General features: G+C 39.2%; 1 pseudogene; it reads left to right on the forward strand.

The window, feature by feature from the left end:
- Window positions 1-7,057: 7,057 nt before the first annotated feature.
- Window positions 7,058-7,175, forward strand: LOC111745672 (annotated as a pseudogene).
- The last annotated feature ends 1,827 nt before the right edge of the window (window positions 7,176-9,002 follow it).

The following is a 9,002-nucleotide window of genomic DNA, read 5'->3' on the forward strand; positions in this document are numbered from 1 at the left end:
AGAAGACCATGAATTGACATAAAAGCCAAGTGAGATGTAAGGATCTTGTAGGTCTCCACTCCATCCAAACGACAAGTAAAAAGCTGAACACACTGAAAAATCAACAATTCTTCTTGTTCCATCAGGGAAACGAGGTCATAGGGCAAACTCCTATCCTCAAAATTGGAGAGACAGATGGGCGATTACAGAGAATCAGAACTTCTCAGAGGAGAAACCCACAAGCAGACCTCCATGGGAACCAGTGTCAGGGCTGAGAAACCTAAACTATAATCGATGACTTGCTGGAGGCTCAATATAGACAAGTCCGAGAGTTGAAAACTCCAGGGGGAGTCACAGGTATGTGGGTCCCACACTTTTGTCACTTTTACCTCCAGGAGCTCTACCCAATTCTCACAGTGAATATTGGAAAACATCTCCTCATGTTCCTGGCAGCAAAAGAGGAAAAGGAACCGTTTTGAAATACACCAGAGCACTCTTTTCTTAACAAGGTCTACCCTCAGGGGAAATTGTTTTTCCAGAGGCTACCTGGAAGAAGGAAAATACCAAACTCCAGCTCTCTATAGCCATCCTGTCCCACCTAAGCAGGGCAGGGAACCTGAGCAGCACTAATGAAGTTCACAGTCCAGGGGCACAGGCTCCCCCAAAGACTGAGAGCTAATCACAGGACTATAGAAAGCTTACCCTCACCCCACACTTTACCACATTACTCAAAGTCTGTTTCCACAGCTCCTTTTACCTGGTACATCATGTTCACCATTCAACAAAAAATTACAAGGCATACTAAAAGGCAAAAAACAACAAGAACAACAACAACAACCCCCTCCGCCTTGCCCCATTCCCCCGCCACACAGTTTGAAGAGACTGAATAAGCATCAGGACCAGAATTAGATATGGGAGGAATGTTGCAATTATCAGACAAGGAATTTTTTTAAAAAACTATGATTAATACACAGAGGGCTTTAGTAGAAAAGTGGACAACATGCAAGAACAGATGGGTGATGTATGCAGAGAGATTAAAATTCTAAGAAAGATTAAAAAATGCTGGAGATTAAAAACACTGTAACAGAAATGAAGATTGCCTTTGATGGGCTTATTAGTAGACTGGGCATAGTTGAAGAAAGAATCTCTGAGCTTGAGTATATGACTATAGAAACTTACAAAACTGGAAAACAGAGATAAAAAACACTAAATAAAATAGAACAGACTATCCGAAAGCTGAGGCAGAAGCAATATTTGAAGTTACGATGATTAAGAATCTCCCTCACATTGATGTCAGACAGCAAACCATAGATCCAAGAAGGTCAGAGAACACCAGTCAGGATAAATTCCAAGCAAATAAATAAACAAAACAAAACCTCCAACTAACTAACCAACCAACCAGCCAAATACAAAAACTGAAACAAACCTATACCTGGGCATATCATATTCAAACTTCAGAAAATTAAAGATAAAGAAAAAATTTGAAAAAGATTGGAAGAAAGTATTTGTAAAAGGCATCTAATAAAGGATTGTTATCCAAAATATACAAAGAGCTCTCAAAACTCAACAATAAAGGAACAAACAGCCCAATTAAAAAGACCTAAATAGACGTCTCGCCAAAGAAAATATTCTAACGGTAAGTTAGCATATGAAAAGATGCACCACATCATACATACATCATCAGGGAAATGCGAATTAAGGCAACAATGAGATACCACTACACACCTACTAGAATGTTCAAATCTGAACACTGACAATACCAAATGTTGGTGAGGATGTGGAGCAATAGAAACTTTCATACATTACTGATGGAAATGCAACATGTACAGCCACTTTGGAAGACAATTTGGCAGTTTTTTAATAAAACTAAATATATGTTTACCATATGATTGAGCAATCACACTGTTTGGTATCTATCCAAATGAATCAAAAACTTATGTCCAAAGAAAAACCTGCACACTTATGGTTATAGAAGCTTTATTCATAATTGCCCAAACTTTGAAGTAACCAAGATGTCCTTCAGTAGGTGAATGGATATATAAACTGTGGTTCCTCCAGACAATGGACTATTATTCAGCACTAAAATAGAAATGTTATCAAACCATGAAGACGTAGAGAAAACTTAAATGCATATTGTTAAGTGAAAGGAGCCAATCTAAAAAAGCTACTTATTATTTGATTTCAAGTATATGACATTCTAGAAAAGGAAAAGCTGTGGAGGCAGAATAAAGATTAGTGGTTGCCAGGAGTAGGGGAGTGGGAGGGATGAACAGATGAAGCACAGAGGATTTTTAGGGTGGTGAAACTATTCTGTATGATACTACAATGGTAGTCTATGTCATACATTTGTCAAAGTCCATAGTACTTAAAACACCAAGTGTTATATCCCACATAGGAGTTTTGAAATCATATGATTCTCAATGTGTTGTGTGACTTATTTACTTAGCATGATTATTTCAAGATCCATCTTGAAATAATACTGTCATAAATGGCAGTATTTCATCTTTTCTTATGGCTGAGTAATATTCCATTGTATATATGTACCACATCTTTATTCAATCAGCTACAAAACTGAAAGCAACAAATGAGCAAGACAAACAAAAACTCATAGACACAGACAACAGTTTAGTGGTTATCAGAGGAAAACGGGGGGTGGAAGGAGGTAGATAAGCGTACAGAGAGTCAAGTATAGAGTGATAGAAGGAGATTGGACTTTGGCTGGTGAACACACAATACAATATACAAATGATGTGTTATTGAGTTGTATGCTTGAAACCTGTATAATTTTATTAACCAATGTCACCCCAATAAATGTAATAAGAAAAAAGAAACCCAAATAAATTGAGAGATGTAAGGTGTTCATGGTTTGCAAGGGAAAAATCACCAAAAGTGAACTGTGATGTGAACTATGGACTTTGGGTGATAATGATGTGCCATTGTAGGTTCATCAGTTAGAACAAATGTACCGCTGTGGTGGGGATATTGAAAGTTAGGGAGATGCATATGTGTGGACAAGGGAGTAAATGAGAATTGTCTGTGCCTTCCTCTCAATTTTGCTGTGAACCTCAAACTGTTCTAAAAAATAAAGTTCATTAACTGAAAAAAGAAAGCCAGGTGACAAAAAGAAAAGGCCCAGACAGAACCAGGGCAGTCATTTCCTTCAGCCATTAACTCAATGCCCAGGTGACGAGATGACAGGAGTCATGACAAATACTGTTTGCTATTACTCTGGATAAACACATCATCTGGCCCAGTTTTGTCCCCAGGACTCTCTATGTATGTATATTTGTCTGGATGTATGTGATTTCTACATTGCAGTGTATGTGTGTGTATTTCCATAAGCATGATTTTTATTGCAATGTATATAGAGCACGTTTAAACGTAACTTGCTCAGTTGCACTTAACGCTTTTCCTTGGTCTGGACCTTCATGATGTTTCTTCTACCATCTTCTGGCTTGCGCCTCCTGCAGCAGCTATTACAAACTAATGGCAGTTCCTCAAATACTTCATGCTACGTTCCATGTTTCTTCCCCTTTCTGCATGCCATTCTCTCTGGGTTGCTTCCCTCCCCTCTTTATTTTAAACTTTATTAGCTTGAATTCATCAAGTCAAAGATCCTTTCCAGAAGATTTTATTGACTTTTCATCATCATTTAGATGAGTCTTTGTGATCTCATAATATATTCTGTCATATCATTTGCCAAATAGTACTATAACAGCCTTTATCTCTCTCTTTTCCCCATGATTCTAAAATTTCTCATGGTCTGGGTTTATATCCTCTTTGACTTTGGGAGAGCACTCCTCAAGGGTCTCACAGTTTTATGGGGGAATGGATAAGTAAATCTACTTTCGCCTTTCCCATGTTCCACTGTGGTTTTTTAAAGTCAGATTTGTCGATAAATTAACAACATTTAGATTATGGTTACTTAAATATTTTTTATAATCGAGCCATTCACTGTATTATGATTACATTTCTCTTACTGCACAGTTATTTTTCTGAACGTAACAATGTTTTACTTAGCTCTTTATTTCTTTTTCTTTAAATTTAGATTATATTTTTTGGTAAAATTATATATCTACATAGTTTAAACAAAGGGGGAAAAGAGAAGCTCCCCTTTTCCTGTTTTTGTCTCTCCATAGGCAACCATTTAAACTAGACCCCTACCCCCAGACACTTGCGTATGTAATGGTGAGGAAATGCAATCCAGGAGAAGAGAGTTTTCCTCTTGTTTGACAACTAATTATTTAACAGAGCGTCACTCTTGGTCATTTCTTTCTTGTCCTTTTCTCCCTGGCACCTCTGCCCCCCGCTTTTTTTTAAGCTGAAGAAGCAAAGTTGATATAGATTATCCTTAAATTAAGTAGGGAATGGTTCTTCCTATAAGCCGTATTTTCTCATTATACTACTTCAGTAACTTCAGTAACTTAGGTTCTTTAGTGGAAATAGCTAGAAAATTAAAAGAAATCTAACTGTAAATGTTCCTAAAAACATTCATGCACTGTGTTATGGCAGAATCTGTTTGTAATGAGTACTGAATTAAGACTCACAGTCCCAGCCCACCTCTTCCCACACATGGCTGGCTCACTTTTCTCTCACTTTATGTTTGAGGTAGGGAAGGATGTAGAGCGGTAATTTCTTGGGAAAGGCAGGCCGTACTAGGGGGAATTGCTTTGGACCCCATCAGACCTGGGCTAGAGGCCCGTTATGTACCTCCTCCAGGCTTCTGCTTTCTCTTCTGTAAAGTGGGGTTAATAACGTCTACTTCAAACAATGGCAACAAGGAAAAGGTATCCAAAGGTATCTATTATGATGTGTGACACATATAAAACAACCAATAAATTTTAGTTTCTTTCTACTGATTCTTTCTGCTGTGGTCTTTAATGAGGTGGCTTCAATGCAGAACTCCATTCTTTTGGCATTTATTGAACATCTATTATGTAACAGACTTTGCTTTAGGTTTTGAGGTTACAGGAATAAGTAAGGCAGGAACATTGATCTCAAACATAGTAGGGGAATCACATACATAATTAAAGAGCTGTGCTCTGGTGTGGCAAGTCCCCTGTGCTGAGGTATAGAGGCAGCATGAAGGAGAGGATTAGCTCTCAACTCCCTTTATCTTTTTGCTTTTTCCTCTCTTCCCACCTAATTAATCTCTTTCCTTCCTCCCTCCTGCCTTTCCCTGCGACTCCAAGTGACAGACAGGGAGTAAGAAAGTCTTTCAGTTTCTTTTTCTCCCTACCTCAAGCCCAGCCTATGGGAACATTCCACAGGGAGCCATAAAAAAGTTCTTTCTTGTTGCACGTTTCAGGGTTTTTTCCAGTGACATCATGGACCATCTGGATGTGAAGACAGCAGCTTCATCCAGAACACACACACAGACTCTCCCCTGCCAGGCCCTGCAGGCCTGCCCTCCAGGATCAGGAACGCTATAAACGTCCTGTAAAGCTGTCTTTTTAATAACCTCCTCAGAAGCAATCTAAGGAAGATGGCCTTTTCTTCCTGCCATCCCACATATGGCAGTTAAAGTAGATTCTCAGCACGGAGGCCTTGGAGGAGAAGGTGAGAAGTGAGGTTCTGAGGTTTCTACAAAAATATTATACTGCCTCCTGTTGGGAAGAAGAAAGCTGTTTCCCAACAGGAAACTGAAATATAACTTCCTCAGCATAAAGGATTCAGGTTAGACGTAAGTGCACATACTTAACACTGGAATGTTTTAGGGATTGTCTCTTGAATTATTTCAGAGGATTTTAAGAGAGGGAAAACATATATCCAAAAGCCATAGAGCTGGAGCTTGATCCTCACATTTGCTTAAATAGAGGAGAGAATTCAGAAGTGGAAAAGATAAAGCTAGTTTCTGCTCTATCCCTAAACAATCTTAAATCCCAGGCATGATTAGAAAAATCATGTTCTTTGAGCTGATTGTCTTTTGTGAAGTAGAAAACACGAATTTCTCTTCTCAAGTGAGGCATGTCCCAATCCGTAGAATTGGTTGGTTCTGTCTCCAAAATATAACTTGACTCACCCACTTCTCTTCGTCTCCAGGGCCACTTTCCTGGGCTGGCCCTTCTCATCTCCCACCTGAACAGTGGACATAGCTTCCTAATTGGTCTCCAGGTTTCCACTCCTGTTCCCTTCATGCGACTCATCCTTCAAGCCAGAAGGGTCTTTAAAAGAAAAAAGACTAAATTAGACTATCTTATTTTTGTCCTTAAAACCCGGTAATGGCTTCTTCTGTTACATTTAACATAATATTCAAAGTCATAATAATAGTTTTCAAGGGCCTGTGTGACCCTCGCGCCCATGTACAACTTCAGCTCCTCATCTTACTCACCTTTACAGCCTTAATGCCCCCTTTTCTGTTGTTTTAACCCCGTGTTTCTGCCGGCCTTGGGTCCTTATGCTATCACTCACTTGGAGGGCTTTTTCTTCTACTCTTACCTTTGCCTCTCAGCTTAAATAGCACTTCTGTGGCCTTGCTTGCCCTCTTTCCCATTATTCTCTCTCACAGTAACTATTATTTTACATTGTAGCACATACCATTTCTAATTGTGTACTTGGGAGTGTGTTTATTTGTTGATTGTATTTCTCACTAGACTTCATGAATGCAAGAACCACGTTTGTTTTATCGACCACTGTCTCCCCAGAGCTCCATGCAGTGGATATGTGCAGTAAGTGTGGCATGAATGTGGAAGTGGGGTAGAAGCAGAGTCCAGGAAGGCGTCAGGCCTGCAGCTCACTTTGCCTATGCCCAAGGACACTTTGAAACATGTTTCGGGTGGGCCTTATCCACACTATACATCCTTTTCTTACAGAGACAGGATGTCAAGATAGGCACGTATATCATTGCCAGGGGCTGGGGCAAAGAGGAATGGGGAGTTGCTAATCAGTGGGTTTAAAACTTCAGTTATGCACAATGAATAAATTCTAGAGATCTGCTAGACAACGTTGTGCCTTTAGATGATAGTACTATGTTGTATAACCATCTGTTAAGAGGGTAGATATCATGTTAAGTGTTATTACCACAATAAAATATAAAATATAAAATAAAATAAAATAAAATAAAATAAATCTCTGTAGCGTCTACAGCCATGCCACCCTGAACAAGCCTGATCCCATCTGATCTCAGAAGCTAAGCAAGTCGGGCCTGGTTAGTACTTGGATGGGAGACTACCTAGGAAGACCAGGTGCTGTAGGTGTAAAAAAATTAAAAAAATTAAAAAATAAAGGATTGTAAGCTGACAAAGTCCTTGCAATCTGTGAGGTCAACCAAGGTTGCCTTGCCTAAAAAAAAAAAAAAAAAAAATCTCTGTAGCATACTGTCTCTCATGGATCTAAAGATCAGAGTTAGACCCTAGAGATTAAGCTTGTGATTTTCACACTCATTTTGAGGAATTAAAAGGAGTGGAACTTTTTCATAGAATTATTACAAGGAAATCCGAAATGTCAGACAGATAAAAATGATAAATTAATGGTTTCCTCAGGAAACTGAAATCTTTATTTTTTGATAGAAAACACCCTTTTTGCTAAATCCTGAAGTACCTCTGTAGAAGGGGCTTTAGTTTGAGAGGTATCACTTGGAATTGAGCAATATATTTCAAGAGCATCTACCTTACAGCTGAGAAACTGAGCTGTAGAGTCAGATATTGATTTGTTTCAGTCTACATAGTTCACTCGTTGCGTAGTATCCGTTTGACTTATGAATTTCTAGTCTATTTCACACACCACAGTGTCTCCCTAGAGCCTCTGCACCTCAGACAGCAGTGATCCTAATTTTAAGACTAGCTTATGCGGTATTACAAATTTGCTTCTCTGAATAGAATTATTAGCTGGTAGATAGTAATAGGTATCCTCTCAAATTCATTGTTAGGCTTATTCCTTGTCATGGATATTTCTTGTCATGCTCCTGCATAACTGAAGTAAGGCCACTAGGGGTCATTAGGGCAAAAGGAGGGTACTTTTCAACATCTTGATAACTGTGTGACCCAGAAAGTGGGCTGCCTACGTTAGCTATCACGAGTTGCTCCTCAGAACAGTCCTTTGAAAAAAGATTCTTTCTCGAAAATATCTGTGTCAAATGAGTTATATGTGTCCCTACCTATTTGCCCTTCCTGTTGTGGACACACCCGAAGGACATACCCAATGAGTCATGCTCTTGTACAATACCTAACCCTCGAATGTAGGTAAAACCTAAGATTTGATTTTAGCCAATAGAATATGGCAAAGTTGATGAGAAGGTCACTCCCCTGATTATATACATTACATAAAACTTTATTTTAGCAGATTAGAGAGAGATTCTTCTGCTGACCTTGGAGAAATAAGATGCCTTGTTATATGAAAGCCCGTGACAGGGCCACATGGCAAGGAACCGAAAGTGGCCTCAAGGAGCTGAAAACAATCTCTGGCTGACAGTCAGCAAGAAAATAGGGACCTCAGTCCTACAACTATAGCAACTGTGTTCTGCAGACAACTACGTGAGTTTGAAAGAGGACTCCAGGGCACAGGCAGGAGCACGAAAAAGAACTGCCCTTCGCTGCAGGCTTGTGAGACCCTGACGGGAGGACCCAGAGAACCCAAGCCTGAGTTTCTAACTCACAAACACTGTGAGATAATAGATATATGTTGTTTTAAGCTGCTACATCTGTTGTCGTTTGTTATGTAATTGTAGAAAACCAATGCACTTCTCTCTGGGCTCTGTCTTTAACTAGTTGTGTTAATGTCCTTTTTTCCTGGAATCTTATTTCATTAATTATCCTCTTGTTTTCCCTTACATTTGAGCTTTCCAGTTGATTAAATTTTTTCTGCTGAAGTGTGTATCTAAAAAAAAAAAAAAAACTTTCTTTGAATTCTTTATCTCCTCCCCTGGGAAGAAGCTGGCACAGTATTTCTGTATTTCCTTGAATGTTGCACTGTTTAAAAGAAGAGTCACCCTGTTTTCCACTTTCTTACTTTCCATCATTCCTCAGTGCACCGAAGTCTAGCTTCTGCCCTCACTAGTACTCATGGGGAAATGAATTCCAGACACA

Source organism: Pteropus vampyrus, unplaced genomic scaffold (assembly GCF_000151845.1).
Source record: "Pteropus vampyrus isolate Shadow unplaced genomic scaffold, Pvam_2.0 Scaffold6, whole genome shotgun sequence".
Taxonomy (NCBI): Eukaryota; Metazoa; Chordata; class Mammalia; order Chiroptera; family Pteropodidae; genus Pteropus; species Pteropus vampyrus.